The following is a 25,032-nucleotide window of genomic DNA, read 5'->3' as shown; positions in this document are numbered from 1 at the left end:
AAGTTGTAAAAAAAAAAAAAAAAAAAAAAAGGAGAGCATGCTGACTGACAGAGAAGGACAATTGACCTGGAAATCTGGAGGGTAATGGTAATATTAGGTATGTTGAATGTGGTGACTGCTCAGGCATGTGAGATTGTCAACACTCCTTAAACTGTGCTCTCAAAATGCTTGCAGTGTGTGTAACTATGCTTTAACACAGATTTTTTGCTTTGACAAAAGCAGTTTGTAAGCGATATGTTGGCAATGCCTGAACCAGGCAGCAATAGAGGTGACAGACACAGGACCAGGTAGATGTAACCAGGCTGAACCACTGTGAGGAGAAAAAGAGAAGAAATGCAGTGACAAACAAGGAAACAAGGTAGGTGCAGGCAATGGAAGCATGGAGGAATAAGGTTTATCCAGAGACCAACAAGAAACTAGTGTTTCCGCTAACCTATTCTATTCCTCATGAATATTTATGTCATTCATTTTGTTGGTTCACTTTATCTTCAGTATATTCCACAGCACCTGGGCACATATTAGGTAAGTGCTCAGTAATTTTTAAATGAGTGAATAAAAAGAATAAGCTCAAAGACCTAGGAAAGGAGGTTGAGAGTCAAAGATGCACCAAAGAGCAAAGGTAATCATGCTTTGTTTAAATTCAGTATTGCTGAAACTTATCGATATGAACTACTTTCTAAGTATCAAAAAATGAATCAGACTAATCATTGTGACTCACATTATGGAATTCACTTAAAAGTCAGAAAACCTGTGTTAGGCTCAGGATGGGGAGGTGAGGGGTACTCAGTAACATTTTGACACTGAGGTTTTGCCCTATTAGACATGCTATTATTAAATTCTGAGAAAATATGTAATTTCAGCAGAGAGAAATTGAAAAGCAGGATTCTGATTTTTTGATTCATCCAACAAATAGTATGTTTGTCAGTCACTGTGCTTAGCACTGGGCATATAATGCTGAGATAGACACTATTCCAATTTTTAGTAATTGACAGTCTTTGGCAATCAGGAAGTAAACAAATTATTGCAATATGTAGACTGGAGTTTCCCTGGTGTCCTCTTTGATGAATTCACTCATTTCATCCCAACACTGATCTGGACCCAGAATTCAACACCTCTACAAGTTCCCCCACACCATGCTTGAGCTGTTGGGAAATCAGAATCCAATCATAAGACAGTGATTTAATATGAATTGTGACTGTGCACTGCATCCTGCTTAAGCAATTTATCCTCCACTCTCTGTAGAGACATGTTTAAGTAGCTCTAAGATGGCAGCTGGCATTGGGCCAAGAGGTGGCGTATAATTAGTGTTAACATGGCGTGATCTACCTTTGCCTGATTGGTTGATGTCTCTTCTGTGCTAGTGGTCAACAGATGTTCCTCATTTTTAATTGGTACGGTGGGTGGCGTGTGCTCCAATCGTGCTAATCCTGAACTGATTGGCTGCCTTAGGTATATAAGACATTCTCATCACCTGGGTTGGAGTCACAGGTCACAGATCACAGATCGCAGAACGCGGGACTAAGCACACACCTCTAGGTCACAGGTCGCAGGTCGCAGGTTGCAGGATGCAGGACGCAGGCTGCAGTCCACAGGACTCATGCCGCACCCCACACCTCCAAGAAGCGACCCACCTTTAAGAAGCAGTAGACCTCTGAAAGCTAGCCTCTCTGAAAGCGTAGCACCTCTAAAATTAAGCAAGCCTCTCTTCCTCTAAGTCTCTTTTCCTCTAAGCAAAGCCTCTCTTCCTCTAAGCAAAGCCTCTCTTCCTCTATAAACTAGTGAACAAGCAAGCAAGCAAGGAAGTAGCCCAGATAAAGATAATAGAAGTAGTTCATTCCCAGTCCACCTCCGATTCCTTCCCGCAGGATTGTTGCTGCGGGGCCAGCAACAACTCTTCAAAAGTTAACCAGCTCTAAATTAACCCTTTTTGCTATGGCATTTTGCATGGAAATACCTGGTTTTGTTCTGCACCAATCAGATTCAAAAGAACCTTTTTGTATTCTACTAAATGAATCCACTTACACAAAAGTATTTTTACACAGTTTAGACTTCACTGGGGGGTCATTAAGGAACAGAGAGGAAGGGCTTTAGATTTTAAATCCCATAATAAGCTCTTTAAAGATACATTCTTTCTATTTCCACAACCACTTTACATGGAAGTGGTGGGGAGGAGCTCCTGTCTCTCTGTTTCTCTGCTTCCTAATTTGCCCCCTTACTACCTCTTCTTATCTTTTCTCTTCACTTTTTCTCATGTACTATATAAACTTGTTGAATCATCTCTTTTCTTTTACACAGAATAATTTGATTCTAAAGGAGTTGCCACTTCCAAATTTCATACTGGGCCCTCTTGTTCTGTTTACTTGCCCAGTTAACAGAATCGAATTTCACCAAGTGCATTTATAGATTACATTTGGTAACAAATTCTTGTAGCTCCATCAACTATCCCAAGTCTGCCCACAAAGACATGCAGATAAATTCACTATTCTGATTCTCGGTGCAATGGTGCTAAGTGGGATTGTGGTAAGTGTTATGACTGAGAAACTATGGAGTGCAGTGAGAGAAGGTTGGAGGGGCATCTGCCTCCCATTTCAGAGGTCACGGAAGAAGGAGGTTGCAATCCTAAACAGAACTTGGATAAGAAACAGCCAACAGGCAAAGGGTTTGGTGATGGGGTCATTGGTTGGGAGAAGGAGGAAGAAAATATTTCTCCAAGGAGGAACCAAATCTCAGGAGTAAATTACGCATAAAAAATAAAACAATGAGTATAGTAATAATGAATCCCACCATTATTTGCAACTATAATGTACCAATAAAAATATGGAAAAAGAAAAGTTGCTAATCCAATATGAAATAAAAAATAAAATAAATAAAATAAAGATACACACACACAAAAGAAAATCACATCTCACATGACTCTGTCTCTTGAGTTGTCTTTCCTAGGACTCTCATCATGCCCTTAAATATGATACTTCAAAATGTTGGTGAGGATGTGGGGAAAAAGGTACACTCATATACTACTGATAGGAAGGCAAAATGACACAACCATTATGGAAAGAAGTATGGAGGTTCCTTAGAGACCTGTTTTCTTTTCTGTAGGAACATCCGTGAGATAGCAACCAACTTTCATCTCCTAAGTCAATCCCTAGAATTCTTTAATCAAACACATTCATTCTCTGCAAATTAAACATTATTCCAGTTTTAATTAGTGAACAAGGTGAGCAAGTCCTCGGCCCACATTTTTATGTAATCTGAAGACCATCAGATGTCCTGGGCTCTGAAAAACTAAAGGAATATTACTGATGAGGTTATCTCGGAGTCAGTGTTTCTCTAGCGCCTTTTCATGCAAGAGTTGACTATCTCGGTCATTCAAAGGTAGTCTTCCTTAGAATTTACAACACTGAACAAAGGAGAAAGCAAAGAACACCTTTACAAGGGGCAATTTACAAAATAGAGCTAATCCAAAATAGGGTGTTGTTTCTGTTGTCATTATTATAGCTGTTTTGGTATTTGATTCAGAGTTGAAAATTGCTTTCTGAAGAAGAGCCAGTCACAAGTCACTTGGGTAGACAGGAAACAGAAATCATTTATGGTTTAGTTTATGGACTTTAAAAAAAACTTATTCCCCACCCATATTCTCCTTCCCCTATTCCCACAGGCATGTATTCCACTCTATTGATTCCTCGGAGTATTCCAGCTCTTACTCAATACACATATGTGTGGCCTTGAAAGATATTTAATAATGTGTTAGCATGTGCATTTATCTTTTTATTTTATTTGTTTTTTTGGAGAGGAAAATGAAGAGTTATTTAAATATGACACTTTCTATTCTAAACAAAAGATACAACAACTGAAGAGGGGACCAAATTTTTAAAGAAAAGGCTGTTGATAATGGGATATACATACATTTCAAAGATTTATATAAAATGATAAATATCATTGAGGTAAAACTGGCAGAAGGTTCAATTCAAAACTCAAGAAGAGTGGAGCTAAGTCAGGGAGTGTTCCATTTAGCAGAAAGTCTTCCCTTGGAAAAACAAAAGCATTCTTTCAGAGCATCTGAATGCCTTAATAGGATGACATCTTGTTCTCACACAACATAAAAACATCGTTTTCTATGCCTCTTGGATTGTTAACCAAATTGCCAAATGTTCTTCCTCTGGACCTCTTGCCTATAGTCTCTTTACCTTGAAATCTTGAAGAAAGGTGAATGCTTTTATTTACAACTGCATTGCACTGTTATTTTTTTATTCATTAAGCATGTATTTATTGATTAAAGCAACTCTTTCTTTGGCATCTGGTGAGATGCCCGTGATAGCTAAGTCAGGGATGAAGAGGTGAGTGCTAGGTGCATGGATTCCTCCAGGTTAATTGAACAAATTCCACCTGTGCCTTTTGCTACTATTGTTGTTTTGCTTTTGGCAAAGATAACTCTATTAAGGCAAACTAAAGCTTCTTTGTATAAGTACAGAGCATTTATCATTTTTGGAATTTATTTATTTACTTATTTTTTACAGAATGCATTTTGATTCATTGTACACAAATGGGGTACATCATTTTATTTCTATGGTTGTGCACGATGTAGATTCATACCATTTGCGTCATCGTACATGTACATAGGGTAATGTCTGTCTCATTCCACCATTTTTCATACCCCCTCTCATTTCCCTCTACATAATCCAAAGTTCCTCCATTCTTCTCTCACTTTCTACACCCCCACCCCCATTATATATCATCAGCCACTTATCAGGGAAAATATTCGGTCTTGGGATTGGCTTATTTCACTTAGCATGATATTCTCCAATTCCATCCATTTATCTACAAATGCCATAATACTATTCTTCTTTATGACTGAATAATATTCCATTATGTATATATACCACAGTTTCTTTATCCATTCATCTGTTGAAGGGCATCTAGGTTGGTTCCACAATCTAGCTATTTTAAATTGAGCTTCTATAAACATTGATGTGACTGTGTTACTGTACTATGCTGATTTTAAGTCCTTTGGGCATAAACTGAGGAATAAGATAACCAGGTCAAAAGGTGGGTCCATTCCAAGTTTTCTGAGGATTATCCACACTGCTTTCCAGAGTGGCTGCACCAATTTGCAACTCCAACAGCAATGTATGAGTGTGCCTTTTCCTCACATCCACTTCAACATGTATTATTGTTTGTGTTCTTGATAATAGCCTTTCTAATTGGAGTAAGATGAAATCTTAGAGTTGTTTTAATTTGCATTTCTCTAATTACTAGAGATGTTGAACACTTTTTCATATATTTATTAGCTGACTGTATGTCTTCTTCTGTGAAGTGTCTGTCCAATTCCTTTGTCCATTTATTGATTGTGTACTTTGTATTTTTGGTGTAAAGTTTTGTACGTTCTTTATAGATTTTGAAGATAAGTGCTCTATCTGAAGTGTGTGTGGCATTTATCTTAATCTGTATAGTTTTTATTCAAAATTGCTTTTTGAAATCTAGTCATGTCGCTATATGTAAATCTAGTTCATGATATCTAGTTCAGGGGAACTGCTTATAGTCCATTGTATGAAAATACATAGTTTAATTTATTCATTCTCCTAAATAAACCACATCCTTTTCTTCCCAATACACCTAATAATGTAATAATTTTATACATGCTTTCAATTTATATTCATTTTGACTTTTCTATTGATTTAATGACATTTTCCTTTTTCTTTTTAGTCCTAATATTATATTCCAGGTAACAGTTTCTGAATTTAGATGTTACATATAGTTTATCCCACTTTTTGTCTTTTAGCTTTTCTATGGTTCTTTATTAAATAAAACTTTCATTTTTGAAGTAATTGAATATGTAAAATCTTTTTTATAATTTTTGCAGTCTTATTCAAGAAATACTTCCTGGTTTGAGGTAATCAAGAAACTGAACATTTTTTTAAATTTAGCTTTTAATTTTTTACAGACTGCATTTTGATTCATTGTACACAAATGGGGTACATAATTTCGTTTCTATGGTTGTGCACAATGCAGATTCATACCATTCATGTAATCATACATGTACATAGGGCAATGATATCTGTCATCTGTCTCATTCCACCATTTTTCATACGCCCCCTCATTTTCTTCTACATATTCTAAGGTTCCCCCATTATTCTTTCATTCCCTACTCCTACCCCCAACCCCATTATATATCATCCTCCACTTATCAGGGAAAACATTAGGCCTTTGGTTTTTTAGGCTTGGCTTATTTCACTTAGCATGATATTCTCCAATTCCATCCATTTATTTGCAAATGCCATAAAATTATTCTTCTTTATGGCTGAATAGTATTCCATTATGTATATATACCAGAGTTTCTTTATCCATTCATCTGTTGAAGGGCATCTAGTTTTTTCTCAGCAAAGGATACAATTGAGAATGTGAAGAGAGAGCCTACAGAGTGGGAGAAAATCTTTTCCACACGCACTCCAGATATCTCCAAAATTTATAAAGAACTTACAAAACTTTACAACAAAAATACAAAGAACCCAATCAATAAATGGGCCAAGGACCTGGACAAACACTTTACAGAAGAAGACGCACAGGCAATTAATAAATATATGAAAAAGTGTTCAACATCTCTAGTAATTAAAGACATGCAAATTAAAACAACTCTAAGATTTCATCTTACCCCAATTAGAATGGCTTTTATCAAGAACACAAATAATAATAGATGTTGGCATGGATGTGGGGAAAAAGGCACACTCATACATTGCTGGTGGAGTTGCAAATTGGTGCAGCCACTCTCAAAAGCAGTGTGGAGATTCCTCAGAAAACTTGGAATGGACCCACCTTTTGACCCAGTTATCCCACTACTCAGTTTATACCCAAAGGACCTAAAATCAGCAAACTACAGTAACACAGCCACATCAATGTTTATAGCAGCTCAGTTCACAATAGCTAGATTGTGGAACCAGCCTAGATGCTCTTTAACAGATGAATGGATAATGAACATTTTTATTTTGTATTTTTAATTGAAATATTTCTATTTAGATCTTTCAATCATATATTTTATTGCTCAACATGGGATATATAGCTTTGAGTTTTTTTCATAGAGTAAATAATTTTCTCAGTACAATTTGCTAAGTGTAATTTTCTGATTCCTAATTTTGTCACTAACATATAATAAACTTGTATACATAAACAGGCCTTTTCTAGAGGAATTTTTTCTATTTGATCGGTTTACTTCATTGATATTACATTTGTATAATCCTGTTTTGATTACAGTAATTTATGCCAGGGTTAGTACTTTTTAAAATAATTCCTAGATATTAATAGACTATTACCTTTCACAAAATTTTAGGATCAGTTAATCAGGTCCCTTTGTCCCACACAAGAACATCCTCTTTAGAATATATTTAGATATAGAGTATGTTTAAATTATTTTTAGAACAATGAACCATTTTATATGAATCCCTTCTACATTTCAAAGTTATATACCTTTCTTTTCATTAAGGTATTTTAAAATTGTTTCATCAAGATCAGAACTTAACATCCTATTACATTTTCCATTATTCATTTTTGGTATAGATAATGCTATCAATGTCATATGTTTAAATTGTATTTGGCCCAGAACTGACTCTTTAACTCTAATAACTTGCTAACTCTGATTTTCTTTTAGTCATTTACTATATCTAAAAAAACAAAATAAAGAAGAGAAAATGGGTAAAAAGATAGTCCACATCTTCCCTTATAATTCTCATACCTCTGTGGGTTGGTTTGCTTGATTTTAATGCTCATAAATTCTAATGTATTGAACGTGAGTTCAGATTCTGGCCAACATTCTTGTCTTGCTCCTGACGTTGAAAGTGTTACAGGCTTTACACTTATTGACCTTTAATGCTAAATAAATTTTGGAATATATCAAATGTATTTTGGACAACCACAGTCCCAATCCAATAAATTTGAAAACAATTTAAAAATCATGAGATTTTGTCCTTAATCTGTTAAGATACAAATTATACTGAGGGACTTTTCTTTCTTGAGCTATCATCACATTCCTGAGTTAATTCATAAACAGACATGGCAAACACACACACACACACACACACACACACACACAGGCCCCTATCTCACTAAACTATGGATTTTCAGAGATTTTATATGTATATTTATGGGGAAAGAGAATTTAAAAGCTCATAGTCATGAGTGAAATAGACTTACACTTTTCCTTGCTTATCAAATTGTAGTATCAAATATATTCAGATCATGTTAAATGAACTGGACAGTTTTTGCTCATTATACAAGTTAGCAATATTTGTACTCACCAATAAAAACTCCTCAGTTTGTGACTTTTGGAGGTGGGTAAATGTAAAAATGTTTATCATCATGATTACATAGCTATGAATACTTTGGACATTTCATAATTATTTTATACCAATTTTTCTATCATCTATTGTGAAAATTAAGATTCTGTTTTCTATTTTACAGATATATAAAAGAAGATTCTTGTTTGAAATTTATTTATTTGCATATCTCTATATATCTTGTTTGGTTTTGCCAAAGGTTTGTCAGTCTTCTAAGTTTTCTCAAGGATTCAAGTCAGGTTCTGTTCATCTTTAATTTTAATTATATCTCATTCTTTCCTTACAGCTTTAAAAATAGACGTGAGTAGAGTTTTTCTTTAGAACTGACTTGACTACAAAGGAGAAAATTAAACGCAGAGGAAGCAGGGCTGACCTCATGAAGCCTGAAGAACATCCTCAACCTTGAGGAGAATACAGCAATCAGGAAATAAGTCATGGTTGCTGGGGAGGAAAAGACTGCTCGTCAGAGGTGAAAGATATTTTGAGGTAGAACTAACAGAAATTAATTATTGACTATAAGGTGGATCTGAAAAGGAAGAGCAAATGCATTGACATCAATTTATCATCCTTATTTATTCTTGAGTTATATTTCTTGTATTGAATATGGTTTTCTACACCTGTTCATTCATTCTGTAAAATATTGAGGTAAAAACATAAATGTTGACATTGTATGTAAAACTTTCAGGAAATTTAAATAATATTTCTCATCAAACGTAAATAAAATTTCAAACTCATGGTGAGTACAAATGACCGGGAACACGTTCATTTCATCATACGTCACATATCTTATCCTTTCAGTTTTGTCTGCTCTAAACTTATCCAACTCCCTGCATCACTAGCCAGGTGTCCCTGTCGCTCCTGCTCATCCACCCCAGTGAAGGGGTGTCGGCTCTCTGAAGGGCAAGGAACCAAGGCTAAGATAAAGTTATTTTCAAAGGTAAATTTGGAGGCTGGGCCACGGCGGTCTTAAGGGGAGTTCAAGGAGACGGGGGCGAAGCGGCTGAAGGCGACTTGCCGGGGATAGTGGCGCTGCACACTCTGGAAGAGCTGAAAGCGGAGGAGGTGAAAGTCAGCTCTACTGTGCTGAAAGCTGCAGCCTCTCACTATGGGGCTCAGTGTGATAAGCCCAATAAGGAGTTCATGCTGTGCCACTGGGAAGGATCCGAGGCGGTGTTTAGAGGAAGGCAAGATGGTCAATAAGTGTGCTCTGGAATTCTTCAGGCAGATAAAGTGTCACTGTGCGGAACCTTTTACAGCATACTGGACCTGCATCGATCATTCTGGCCTGCAGTTATTCCGTTACTGTCGCAAACAGCAGGCAAAGTTTGAGGATTGTGTGCTGCACAAATTGGGCTGGGTGCGGCCTGACCTGGGAGAACTGTCAAAGGTCACCAAAGTGAAGAGATCGGCCTTTACGGGAGAATCCCTATCACTCAAGAGCAAGACCAGAGCCCAACCCTGAGATAGAAGGAGATCTGAAGACTGCCAAGCATGGCAGCCGCCTTTTTTTTCTAGACCATGTAGAGATGGGTCAAGGGCTCATGCTCGGTCACGCGCCCAGACAGCTGGTGAAAACGCCCATGTGGTTTGCATCCGCCGATAGTGTGTCCTTTCCTGAATCACAAACTGTCGCCACCTGTGGCAACAGTCGCGCGGATATTGTTACCGCCTGCAGCAACAATTGCGTGGGTATTTATCGGAGATGGACTGGAAAGAACTACTTCTACTATCTTTCTTTTTAGTGGGCTGCTTTCTTGCTTGTTTACTCCCTAGGAAGAGAGGCTCTGAGAGGAGAGAGAGAGAAACACTTTGCATAAGAGTCTTTGCTTAAGAGAGAATCTTTGCTTATCGGAGAGGCTACACTTTCAGAAATGCTACTTCTTTTTAGAGTCCTACTGCTTCTTCTTAAAAGTGCGTGCTAGAAGTGCGTGCTAAAGGCATGTCTATGGTGCATCCCGTGATCTGTGATCTGCCATCTGCCTTCTGCTATCTATCAGAGGTGCTACTTATACAATGGTGCTTCCTATAGGTGTGTGTCTTATATACCTAAGACAGCCAATCATCTTAGGATTAAGTAGCATGGTTGGAGCATGCGCTATGGTACTAATTAAGAATAAGGAACATCTGTTGACCACTAGCACAAAGGAGACATTAACTAATCAGGCAAAAGTATATCATGCTGTGTTAACACTATGTGCCACCTCTTGGCTCAACACTAGCCACCATCTTAAGGTTACCCAAACATGTCTTCTGCAACAAACATTAACAAAAAAACTAATTTATGTGACTTGGCAATTATTCTATACCATTTCCTGTCCATTAAAAATTTTAAAGGAAAAAAAAAAAAAAGATAAATTTGTTAATGGCACATCCCAAGTCTTCACTGAATGTGGTCTGACCCTGAACTCTAGCACTGAACTATGCACATACCTGTCTGGGAGAGACCAGGAAGACTTCTACTGCGAGAAACCTACACACATGCCCTGTGAGGCCCTGACCCATGTGACCACCACAAACCAAGAAATTGCTTATCTTACTGTCAAGAAAAAAAGCCTTTTCCGTAAGTGAGTATACTTTTTAATGCAATGAGAGGTGCTCCCAGGCCGAGTTACATCGCCTGTTTCAATACTGAGCGTGATCCTCTCAGATGCCTCCTTTACCCTTTTCATGACTCCACACCATAGTTTGCTTTTCCCTTGACATCTTCAATAAAAGAGGGCTGCACACGGTGGAGTTCTAATAACATGTCTCTACTTCTCCGTAACAACTGGTATTATAACATTTGGTCATCTATTTTAGTATAGACATAGGTTTTATAAAATATACTCTGTGGAAAACTATCTCTGCTATGTGTTCATAGATGCTTCACTGAAAAAAGATTCCTTGGTAAGTGTATGATAACATCAGGCTACGTCATCTCCCATATCTTGTTCAACAGATTCCACCATTTAAGAGTCATTGCAATCATCCACTTCCCTCCATGTCCACTGCTGCCATTCTAATTGTGACCACCACCATGATCTCACTTATATGACTATAATGGCTTCCCACCTGATCTCCCTCCCTTCATCAATCATATGCTCCTTGAACCCACTCTGCACTGCACGTGAGCAATCTTTCTAAAAAGTCAACTCTTACAGGTCATCTCCACTTGACCTCATGATCAGAGATGCCTCAGTGTACACTGCTCAGGGCGGAGGAGTCCTCCCTCTCCACACTCTGACCATCAGTTCCTGGAAGCCCTGGTTGAACAGCCTCCTCCTCGGTGCCCACGTTTCCCCTATCAGTCTTGGCGGCAGCCACACCATGCCTTTCTCCTCCTGCTCACAAACAAATGCTCACTCCCTGGTCTCCTTGTTCTCCACTGAGATGGCAAAAACACTTCATTGCTTAGAAAGAACTATCAGGGTCTCTTCATGGGCCATTTTGAGAATTTTCAAAAGGAAACTATCACCACAAATCCCAGAACTGTGAGCCAAGACCTGAAACACCTATCAGTCCCAGAATCTTTGTTCATTTTGCCACTTTCCAAAAGCTTCAATCCACTTCCTTTTCACTTTCCATTCTCCAAAGCCTATTCTCCTACCCAGTAAGTGACTTGTTTTCCCTACACTTTATGACAGTGAAATGCTAGATTCTGAGCAATCCCTTTCTTAGCAGTTTTCTAAGTCAAGTTTAGAGTTTTTCTTAGCTTTTAAAAAATATGCTTAGAGAAAGTAAAAGTAAACACCAACCATGGAAAAATAACATGCATTCCGGATGCTTACACAGTATGCAACTTTTGGCTCCTGATCCATAGGGCATGACTCTGAGCATGTAAAAGCATGGTTGAGTTTCTCTTTCTTCCTCATTATCTCCAATGAAGCAAGTCACCAAATTTCTTTTACACATTAACTATCTCTATGATTAAGTCTCAATGAAGATGAAAACATACTACCTTTCTTTTCATAGGACTGGACCTAAAGACTCTCCATAACAGAGAACAGGGTAATGCTTATGTCTGTTGTACCTAGCACCTAAGCACCCATTCTTCCCTTGCCCTTTCTTACCTGCCTCCATTTACACACACACACACACACACACACACACACACACACACACACTTGAAACAAAGAGTGAATCAAAGGGAGAGAGGGAGAGTAGTGGAGGTAAGAAGGGGGACTGAAGTAGGAAGATCCAGGTAGTCTTCATCAAGTGGAGGAAGGAAATGCAGTGTACATTTATGCACAAAACCCATGAACCCACTACTTCTGCCAGTCATGTTGATGGACAGAAGGATAGAGCAGTGCATACAGATAAATGCATTGTCTTCCTTCACATGATCATCAGAAAGCAAGTATGTAGGGCAAGATTAACACTAGCAGGAAACACAGCTTAAAGAGAGAAGCAGTGGTCTTATGATAAAAGTTCTATGATAAGGAACTTAGGTGCATTAAGTAAGTGGAAGGAAGAAAATTAAGGGCTTTAAACAATAATGCAGTTGCATTTGCAATTGGAAAGGTGCTCTGGAAATTGTGTTGAAGAATTTAAGTGGGATAAAACAGGCTGGCCAATTAGAAAACTACAGTAAGTCAAGAAAAAATATATTAACTTGAATAAGTGGTATGGAAGCAGATAGAAAACCTGAAGATTTGATAAATATTATGAATCTAAAATTCTAGGACACTTTGACACATGTGGCAGATAAGTAAAGCTGCCTTGGACTTCAGGTACTCTCAGTAGGGTGAAAGGCTTCCAAGGGTTGGAGATGTAGCTCAGAGGTAGAGGGCTCACCTAGCAGGCAAAAGACCCTGGGTTCAATTCACAGTATAAAAAACAAAAGAAAGAAAAGAAAGTCTTCCAAAATTCTAATTCATTTATGATACCCAATATGTCTAAAATATACAATAAAATAGTAGTTTTAAGTTATAAAAAACTTAAAAATTTTCCTTACTTACAAACAGATGATTCACATCTGTATTATGTGGACACACAAGCTATTTTATTTTCTTATTTTTTAAAGATCCAAAGTGGGAGTTAAAACAATGGAAAGAACTTAAACATATTGATGTCTCCCATTGTAACCGTAAGTCTGCTCTCTCTTGTGGTGGCTGCTGTCTGGCACGTGTCTTACACAGAGGAAAGTTATAAGTGTTAACTCTTAGATGTAGTTTTCCAGCAACAAAATACCCAGCAGGTATCTGTGATCTCAATCATGCAGCTTTAAAGAAAGAAATCAATACAAGGAAATTATTTCAAACTTTGTTTCAAACAGATTTCTTCTTGATTTATCCTAAAGGAGAAACTATAGTATCCTATATTCATCTCCTAGAGTCTGCAGTGTTGTGTAAATAAATATCTTTGATGGATAACCCATGGCTTCAGAGTAGAAACACTGGTTTGGGCATAACCTTCAGATTTTAGTTGATGCACTTAACAATTTTATCTGGGATTTCCTTTTCTAAAATTGTTTTAATGGCAAACACAAAGCAATATTATGAAAAAATATGAAGGAATAATATTTATACTACCATAGCTTTAAAATAACTGTATAAAGCCCAAGTTCGTCAGTAACATTAGTATCCCAGGCAACTCATAATGATTCATTGTCAATATTTATTCATTTAACCAGCAAATGTTTATTGAGGGTCTAACAGATATGAAGCATATGGGCAAATGATGAAAATTTGTGATCTAAAAACATTTAATCTATCAATTCTTTGAAGAAAGCAAAAGCAGAAGGAATTATGTCAAAGTTACTATTTGACTGAGGCCTGAAGGGTATTAGTAGTCAGAGAATAAGGTGAAAGAGAAACCTCATAAAGATCCTGGGTATAGTTGCCATATCTCAATAAATAGCAATACAGGGAATCAGCTAAATTTAAGTAATTTCTAATTGCCCATGTATTTATGCATTGAAATAAAGGGGAAATATTGCATGGCACCTACACTAAAAAGTGTTCCTTGCTAGAAGCAATTATAAAAATGTTCTTCCCTATATTTTTCAATTTGATATAGCTTTTTGTCTGATAACTTCGATCATAAACAAAATGATCATGGATAACTATCATGGATAGTACACAAGTAGGGTGAGCCTATGGTGGGATGCAGCAAAGGATGGAGCTAGAAACAGGAAGAAACTAAACTGTACTTCTCAAGTGCCATGCTGAAATTTTCGGTATTCATTTGGTAGACCTCAAATCGCCAGAGATCAAATGAGCAAGTGACTGGTACAATCCCCTTTTATGCTTTTAAAAAGCAAATTCACAATTGAACAAAATGAGCACGACCTATAAAAGGCAAGTTAATGCTACTAAGGTATTACTAAGGGGTACAAGATAAAATTTCTGTAAATAGAAGAAAATATACTGTTTCTGAATGGATGACTTCAAATTGAAAAGAAGTCTGTATTCTCTGCATAAGTTTCTTATTGCTGCTGAAACCAAGTGTCTTAACTGGAGAAGAATGTATTATCTTAATTTTGTTCTTTGGAAGTCGAACATCAGTCTCACTAAGTTTCAATCATCCTTAGTCATATCTGGAAATTCCTTTTTGCCAAAAAAGACAACATATTCATAGGTTTGGAAAATTAGGACCTGAATATCTTGGGGGTCACAGTCTGCCTATCAAAATGTCTAAACTAATCAAAAAGATGATGCAATACTATGTTACATTCAAAATAGCAAGTTTATTCTAAAGTTAAAACATGCAATCATAAGGAAATGAATACCCTGACACATAAATAATATACGAGATATGCCTTTAATAATAAATTCAAAGGTTATCTTATCAGATATGCCAGTACATTATTGAGGAGAAGCATGATTAGTAACTATGGGTCTTGAGCTTTTAGGGTCATGGTATTCAACCATCCACAGGAGGAGGTTGGACCTCCTAAAAGCCCAACCATGACACACTGAAATTCCAACATAATGATGTATTAGAAAAACTCCTGCTGGCAAGAAAAATTATGAGCATTTAAGAGCTATTCCAGTGCACTTCCCAATTTCTCCGCCAGCATCCACTTTGACCATGGGTTACAAATGCAGTTGCCCCTGAGTGTTCATGGGAGTTTGGTTTCAGCACTCACCTGAACACTGAAACCTGCAGATGCTCAAGTCCTTTATATGAGATGGTATGGTATTTGCATATAATCTAGGTATCTTCTTCCATATATTTTAAATAATTTCTAGCTTACTTATAACACCTAATATAATGTAAATGGTATGTAAATGGTTGTTATACTGTACTGTTTAGGACATAACAACAAAAATCTGTACATTCATAACAAGTAAAATTTTTTTCTGAATATTTTCCATCTATGGAATACAAGACAAATGCTATGTAAATAGTTGTTCTGCTTTAAAGATCTTAGACTGTGAGATTGAAGACATATGTTAAGAATGACACAGTAACAAGATAGAAGGAACTAGAGTCCCTGATAATATGCAACATCATATTAACCCTGGCCTGCTCACTGTGGAACAGTCATGTTAGGGACAAATAAATTTATATTCTTAAATCATTATTTTTGCCTGTCTTACAGCATCTGAACTTGTTTCCTATCAAATCCAGTAAGTGGTATCAATATAGAAATGCTGATATAAGAAAACCTAAAATATGGGAACTGAGCATATAGGTCAGTAGTAGAGTGCTTTTGCCTAACATGCTTGAGGCCCTGGGTGGGTCTCATCCCCAGCATGGAAAAGAAAAAAAAAAAAAAAGTGAGTTATTAACTCAGTGGTGGAGCAGCAGCATAGAAAATGATGTCAGCCATCTCATGACCTTTGTTATGCAAAGAGCTGGTGCTCTGCCACATGGGACACCTTCGAAGGAGACAATGACAGAGCCTACAGTTACAGAGGAATAGGCTGCAATGTCTCAGAGTATCAATTTCTGTTGGATGCTGCATGTCACTTTAGCAAGGTCCTATGGAAAACAAATTAACTTCAGTATATCATATACATTTGAAGTTATTAAAACTATATTTAAGCCACTTTTTAAATGTGGAAAAATTAGCATTATTTCTTCATTGATAGAACAAGTTTAAATAGTTCAGTAACAAAGACACTAACTGGCCTCCTAAAAGAAAATGTAGGCCCAATTATCCAACATGTCGGCTTAGGAACTGACTTCCTCATCAAGTCCCCTAAAGCACAAGAACTAAACTCAAGAATCCATGAATGGGATGGTATCAAACTAAAAAGCTTCTTCATAGCAAAGAGAACAATCAAGAATGTGAAGAAAGAGCCAACAGAATGGGAGAACATCTTGCCACTGCGCCTCAGATAGAGCATTAATCTGCAGGATATATAAAGAACTCAAAAAACCTAACACCAAAAACAAAATAAAAAAAAGAATCCAATCAAAAAATGGGCAAAGGGAACTGAACAGGCATTTCACAGAAGGAGAAATATGATCAGTTGACAAATCTATGAAAAAGTTTTCAATATCTCTAGCAACTAGAGAAATGCAAGTTAAAACTACACTGACATTCCATCTCACTCCTTTCAGGGTGGTAATCATCAAGAATTCAAGTAACAATAAATATTGGAGAGGATGTGGGGCAAAGGTTCACTTATACATTGCTGGTAGGACTGTAAACTGGTGCCACCATTCTGGAAAGCAATATGGAGATTCCTTAGAAACCTGAGATGGAATCACTATTTGACCCAGTTTTCCCACTCCTTGGCATATACCTAAAGGACATAAAATTAGCATACTATAGTGACACTTAGCTATTCACAATAGCTAAGCTACAGAACCAATGTAAGGGCCCTTCAACAGATGAATGGGTAAAAAAATGTGTTGTATATATACAGAATGGAGTATTACTCAGCCGTAAAGAAGAATGGAATTGTGGCATTTGCCAGTAAATGGATGAAACTGGAGACTATCATGCTAAGTGAAATAAGTCAATCTCAAAAAGCCAAAGGCTAAGTGTTCTCTCTAATATGTGGATTCTGACACACAATAAGTGTGTGGGGGAGAATAAAAGTTCATTGGTAGAGTTAATTTATATTAGGTAGAAGGGAGTGAAGGGAGGGGATGGGGGATGGGAGAAGGAATGATAGTAGAGTGAAGCAGACATTTTTATCTTATGCACATGTATGAATACATGACTAATGTGATCCTGCAATATGTATAATCTGAAGAATGAGAGATTATAATCCATTTATATATGATCTATCAAAATGTATAAATGCATTCTGTCATGTACAACTAATTAGAACAAATTAAAAAAAAAGAAGTTCATTGGATTAGACAAAGGGGAATGAAGGGAAGGGAGGGATAGGAATAGGAAAGACAGTAGACTGAATCAGACTTAACTTTCCTATGTTCATATATGAATACATGACCAGTGAAACTCCACATCATATACAACCACAAGAATGGGATCCTAATTAGAATGTTATACTCCATGTATATATGTCAAAATATACTCTGATGTCATGTATATATAAAATGAACAAATAAATAATAAAAAAAGGAAAAACTTTATTTTGGCTTACAGTTTTAGAAGTTTTAGTACATAGTAGGTTGGCCCATCATGGTTGGCTTGTGGTGAGGCAGAACATCAGGATGGAAAGCAGGTAGCAAAACTGATCAACTCTTGTGGGTGAGGAAACAGAGAGAAATAGAGAAGAAGTATTCAGGGCCAAAGTAAGCTTTTCTAATGGACACCCCAGTGAGCACATCCACCAACTAGGCTCCACAACCTGCTGTGCACCAAGCTGTCGGGGAAACAGGAGCCTGAGACATTTCAGATCTAAACTATAATAGGAATGGAGGATGTGATTAATAAATATCCAAGACTCTGCCATCAGCCAAATTCCAGAGAAGCACTCTGGCCAGTCTCAAAGGAGCCTGCTCTGGCCAGCTAGTACTACATCAGTGGAAATGTTAGACCAGGAAAACACACCACAGAATGTGCTGATTGTCAGGACCGGGATCTTGTAGCGCACCTATCAGAAATCTAAGGTGGATGGCTTCAGTCTGAGTTGATTCTCCTCGTGGACAAGGTGATCTCCACTAGAATGTCCAGCAGCCTCATGAAATAAATGACACCTGAGAATATAAAATAAACCAGTGCAGCATGTATTATAACAAAGGTATGCATGATAGACTAGCACAGAGGAGTAAGTTATTATCCAAAACTACTGAGGAAAAAAGTCTACTCTCAAGCACAGACTCAAATGATGAACAGAAATTCTCCAGCTTTACCAAAGAGGGAATTGGAGAGTATAGGTGCAGGGAAGGAAGAAAATTTCAGGCAGCAGGTGCAGGCAATGACCCAGAAGCATGGGAAAATACGGTTTATTCAGAGGTCAACAAAAAACTAGTGTTTCCACTAACATATTTCTAATCCTCGTGAATGCTTATGTCATTCATTTTGTTGGTTCACTTTATCTTCAGTATATTCCACAGCACCTGACACATATTGGGTAGGTACTCAGTAATTTTTGAGTGAGTGAATAAACAGAATAAGTTTTAAAAACCTAGGAAAAGGAGGTTGAGATTCTAGGTCGCATCAAAGTGCAATGGTTATCATGCTTGCTTTTTTTCAGTACTGTTGGAGCTTATCCATGTGAACAACTTCCTAGGCACACAGAAATGAATCAGACCACTCACTGAAACTCACACACTGTGGAATTCACTTAGAAGTGAGAAAACCTGGGTAAGGCTCAGAATCAGGGGTAAAGGGTACCCAGAGAAGCCCTTGGACTCTGACACTTTGCCCTATTGAACATGCTATATGAACATTGTGAGACTATATGAAATTTCAGTGGATGAAAGTTAAAGTTGGTCTGAAAAGCATGAATCTTATTTTAAATGATTCATTCAAAACATATTGTTTGTCACTGTACTATGCACTGTGCACACAACACTGAGATAGACACTACTCCAGTTCTTGAGTAAAGGGCAGTCTTTGATGACCAGAAAGTAATCAAAATATTGCAATATAGTGAGTGACACAGATTGGAGGTTGCCCCCTTTCCCTTCTCCTGTGTTCAATCATTTCATCCCAACACTTACCTGTACCTAGAACTCACCTTCACAACTGCCCCCACACCATGCTCAGTAATTGAGAGTCCCACTTCAATCACACAAGAGTCAGTTCTTATGAATCATGACTGTGCACTGCATCTTACTTAAACAACTTCTCCATGGATTCCCCAAAAGTTAACCAGCTTTAAGTTGACCATTTGTTCCCTAGCATCCACTTTGTATGGGATGTATCTGTTTCCTTCTGCAACAAGCAGACTCAAAAGGACACTTTGGATTCTACTAAATGAAAACACCCTCACATAGGACTTTTCACACAAACTGAACACCACTGGGGATTTGGTAAGGAACTGGGGTGGGGTGTCTTTACATCTTGGCCCCCCAAAATACCATTTAAAGCATAAAATCTAACTTCTGTTTCCATGACCACTTTACTGTGGACATGGTAGGGAGCAGCTTCTGTCTCTCTCCTGTTCACTGCTTCCCTCCCCCTCACTACTTCTTATCTCCCTCTCCCTCCTTTTCCTCAAGTACTCCATAACCTTGTTGAATCACCCCTTTTCTTTTACACAGAATAATTTGTTTAAAAGGAGTATCCACTTCCAAATTTCATTCTTGGTGCTCAACAAAAGTCACCTGCCCTGCTTACCCGACCGTTAACAGGACCAACTTTCTTTGAGGTTGTTTATGCATTAAGTTTCATAACGTAGCATATTTTTGTGGTCCCTTCAGCAATCCCAAGTCTTCCCCCAATGTCAGACCAATAAATTAAATTTTCTTCTTCTCCTTGTAATCGTGGTCTGGGGAATTGTGTTAGTCACTACAACTGAGAAACCACAGAGTGCAGTGAGAGAATGTAAGAGGGACATCTGCCTCCCATTTTAGGGTCTTGGAAGGAGGAAGCAACAATCCTAAATAAAACTTGAATAAGGAGCAGCCAACAGATAGTCAAAGGGACTGGTGCTGTGGCTTGGTTGTTAAGAGAGAGAAAGAGGTGGTTCAGCAGAGGAACAAAGTCTCACAGACAAATTGCAGGTGAAACATAAAACAATGTGTACAGAGGGACTCACTTTTTGTATGATTCTGTCTCCTGTGTTGTCTTTCCTAGGACTCTCATCATGTCCTCAAATTCAGTGCTTCAGAAAATTCTGCTGGTGCTGACATCTCTTTTAGTCATTGCCTGGATAAATTCTATAATTTCTCAAAACTCCACAAAGGTACAAACAGTTTTCTCTAGTTTGCTTTGCAACCTCCACCTGTGACCTCCATCAATTCAGAACCTGTAAGTCAGTCCTTCCCCTTCCCTCCCACTCCATCTCTGCTTTCTTCTCCCCTTCTCTTCCTCATTTCAGAGGGACATTCTCTCCATTTTCTCATTTATCTCTTATCCTCAATGCAATATAATCAGATTCTACCTCCTAAATGCCCCAAAATGGTCCCTGTGAAGGTTACATGCTTCCATGTCACTAAATGAGTACTTGTCACCAAATCAGGTGCATGTGTTTCTTGACTATAGAAATCCAGTTTGTCATTTTTTAAATTTTTGTCTAAATTTATTTTTCCATGCCAAAGTTAATATTTTTAGTATCACAGTTTCCTTTATTGTTTATGGATATTGTCATAATATAGAAATCATTTCATATGTCATAATTATATAGGAATACATTCATTTAAAGTATTTTTACTTGTATAATTTCATTGCCTATTTTAAACATTGTTATTTGTTCTCTTGAAAGTTACAAAGTGTTGATCTAATTTCTTTGCTTCATATGGCTGTCCCATTGCCTTAATCCTCTTATCAAAAATTCCATCATACACCCTTGCTGATTTTGAGTGCCACTTATATAGCATAGTAAAATTTGATATAAAGAGGGATCTTCCTGATGCTCAATTCTGTTCCATTGTTATTGTATTTGTGTACCAAACCCAATTTATTTTAGAGACTTATCAGTTAATTTGTAATATGCAGTAAAGCTAACTCTACTCACACACACATCCCTGCTTTCTGATCCACCATATGTTTTCTAGTTATTCTTCCTAATTTATCCTTTTAGTTGAAATTTATAATTGACCTGTCTGGCCTAGAAAATATTGAGGATATTTTTATTGTGATTTTTAAATGTATAATTTATTTAAAAATAGTATTTTTATAATATTTTCTGAGGATCCAAGATGGCAGACTAGAGGGTGACTGCATCTCCCCTCACTCCAGAACTCAGGATTCAAGAAGGAGAGGTATTGAGAGACTCGGACCAACATAGAGCCTCAGGATGAGTCTCTCCCACCAGGTGAAGCTCAGCCCAGGCAGCAGGCCCAGAAAGTGGGCAGCTTCTCAGAGCAGGGCAGGGCAGCGAGAGTCTTCCCCAAGCAGCCCTGCTCCCTCCAGCAGCAGGCGAGGTTCACAGCCAGTTTCTAGGAGCAGGACCGCCCAGTGAGAGGATTTCCATGCAGAACCAGCCCCCAACCCTGGACCCAGTAGCGGGCTAGGGGCAGCTTTCTTCAGAAGCACTGCATTATCAAGTTCCTCCAAGACTTCAGGCTACTGAAGGCTGGGAGGTGATATACTGGAAATCTACAGGGACACTATAAGCCAAAGAGGAAATCTGCAATACCTCAGAGTCCCACTGATATCTGACCAATATGAGAAAACAAGGGAAGAAAATGTCCCAAACAAACCTAGATACTATATCAATAAAACCCAATGACAGCACAGCAGAAGAAATGTCAGAAAGGGAGTTTAGAATGTACATAATTAAAATAATCAGGGAAGCAAACAAGGAGATGAAAGAGTAAATGAAGGCACTGAAGGATGAGATGAAAGAGAAAATGCAGGCATTAAATGATCGCATCAATCAACAGTTAAAAGACCAAATATGGGAAGCAAGGGAACATTTCAATAAAGAGTTAGACATACTGAAAAAAAAAAAAAAAAAAAAAACAGAAATCCTTGAAATGAAGGAAACAATAAACCAAGTTATAGAAAGCATTATCAATAGGAAGGAACACCTGGAAGACAGAACCTCAGATATTAAAGACAAAATATTTAATCTTGAAAACAAAATTGACCAAACAGAGAAGATGGTAAGAAATCATGAACAGAATCTACAAGAATATGGGATATCATGAAAAGGCCAAATTTAAGAATTAACAGGATTGAGGAAGGCTTAGAGAAACAAACCAAAGGAATGAACAACCTATTCAATTAAATAATATCAGAAAATTTTCCAAATCTGAAGAATGAAATGGAAAATCAGGTACAAGAGGCTTATAGAACTCCAAATATACAAAATTACAACAGACCCACACCAAGTCACATTTTAATGAAAATACTTAACATACAAAATAAAGACAGAATTTTAAAGGCTGTGAGAGAAAAGAATCAAATTACATTCAGGGGGAAACCAATACGGATATCAGCAGATTTTTCAATCCAGACCCTAAAAGCTAAAAGGGCCTGGAACAACATTTTTCAAACCCTGAAAGAAAATGGATGCCAACCAAGAATCTTATACCCAGCAAAACTTACCTTCAGATTGACAATGAAATAAAATCTTTCCATGATAAACAAAAGCTAAAAGAATTTACAAAAAGAAAGCTGGCATTACAGAACATTCTCAGCAAAATATTCCATGAGGAAGAGATGAAAAACAATAATGCAAATCAGCAACGGGAGGAACAGCCTAAAGGAATAGCCAAATAAAGAAGAAACCAAATCATGTCAAAAAACAAAAATGAGTCAAATGACTGGGAATACAAATAATATCACAATAATAACCCTGAATGTTAATGGCCTGAACTCATCAATCAAAAGACACAGACTGGCAGATTGGATTAAAAAGAAAAATCCAACAATGTGCTGCCTACAAGAGACTCATCTCAAAGAAAGATATACCCACAGACTAAAGGTGAAAGGATGGGGAAAAACATACCATGCACATGGACACAGCAAAAAAGCTGGAGTATCCATCCTCATTTCAGATAATGTGGACTTCAAACCAAAACTAGTCAGAAGGGATAAAGAAGGACATTTCATACTGCTTAAGGGAAGTATAAATCAGCAAGACAGAACAATCATAAATATCTATGCCCCAAACATTGGCTCATCCATGTACGTCAAACGAATCCTTCTCAATTCCAGAAATCAAATAGACCACAACACAATAATACTAGGAGATTTTAACACACCTCTCTCAGCACTGGATAGATCTTCCAGACAAAAATTGAATAAAGAAACCATAGATCTCAATAAAACAATCAACAATTTAGACTTAACCGACATATATAGAATATACCATCCAACAAAGAGCGAATACACTTTCTTCTCAGTAGCACATGGATCCTTCTCTAAAATAGAGCATATTTTATGCCACAAAGCTACTGTTAGCAAATACAAGGAGATAGAGATACTACCTTGTATCCTATCAGATCATAATGGATTGAAATTAGAAATAAATGACAGAATAAAAAACAGAAACTTCTCCAATACCTGGAGATTAAATAATATGCTATTATATGATGAATGGATAACAGAAGCATCAGGAGGGAAATTAAAAAATTCTTAGAAGTAAACGAGAACAAAGACACATCATATCAAAATCTCTGGGACAATATGAAAGCAGTAGTTAGAGGAAGATTTATTTCATGGAGCACATATTCAACAAAAGAAGTAAAAATCAAAAATAAACAACTTAACACTACAGCTCAAAGCTCTAGTAAAAGAAGAGCAGACCAACATCAAAAGTAGTAGAAGACAGGAAATAGTTAAAATCAGAGCTGAAATCAACGAAATTGAAACAAAAGAAACAATCAAAAAAATTAACAAAGTAAAGAGTTGGTTCTTTCAAAAAATAAACAAAATTGATAAACCCTTAGCCACTCTAACAAAGAGAAAGAGAGAGAAAACTCAAATTACTAAAATTCGGAATGAACAAGGAAATATCACTACAGACACGAGTGAAATACAAAACATAATTAGAAGCTATTTTGAAAATCTACACTTCAACAAAACAGAAAACCTCGAAGACATCAACAAGTTTCTAGAGACATATGAATTACCTAATCTAAACCAGGAGGACATACACAACTTAAATAAATCATTTTCAAGCAATGAAATAGAAGAAGTCATCAGAAGCCTACCAACAAAGAAAAGTCTGGGACCAGATGGGTTCTCAGCCGAGTTCTACAAAACGTTTAAAGAAGAGCTAATTCCAATACTCCTCAAAGTATTCCATGAAATAGAAGAGGAAGGAACCCTCCCAAACTCATTCTATGAAGCCAATATCACCCTGATACCTAAACCAGACAGAGACACATTGAGGAAAGAAAACTCAGATCACTATTCTTAATAAACATCAACACAAAAATTCTCAACAAAATTTTAGCAAATCGCATACAAAAATATATTAAAAACATAGTGCAACACAATCAAGTGGGATACATGTTATTTCTGTTTGTACATGGAGTAACAGCATATCATTTGTTAATCATACATTTACATAGGGTAATGATGTTTGATTCATTCTGTTATTTTTTCCTTCCCCCCACCCCTCCAACCCCTCCTTTCCCTCTATAGAGTTCCTCCTTCCTCCATTCTTGCCTCCCCACCCCCCATTATGTGTCATCATCCGCTTATCAGTGAGATCATTCATCCTTTGGTTTTTGATATTGGCTTATCTCACTTAGCATTCTCCAATTTCATCCATTTGCCTGCAAATGTCATAATTTT

General features: G+C 37.2%; 1 pseudogene; it reads left to right on the top strand.

Moving 5' to 3' along the window:
• The first annotated feature begins 2,543 nt into the window (after window positions 1-2,543).
• Window positions 2,544-10,063, top strand: LOC124959660 (NADH dehydrogenase [ubiquinone] 1 alpha subcomplex subunit 8-like; annotated as a pseudogene).
• Window positions 10,064-25,032: the final 14,969 nt, after the last annotated feature.

The sequence above is a fragment of the Sciurus carolinensis genome, chromosome 11 (assembly GCF_902686445.1).
Source record: "Sciurus carolinensis chromosome 11, mSciCar1.2, whole genome shotgun sequence".
In the NCBI taxonomy this organism is placed as follows: domain Eukaryota; kingdom Metazoa; phylum Chordata; class Mammalia; order Rodentia; family Sciuridae; genus Sciurus; species Sciurus carolinensis.
Note: the sequence above shows the minus strand (reverse complement) of the source record. Positions and strands in the feature narration are given on the sequence as shown.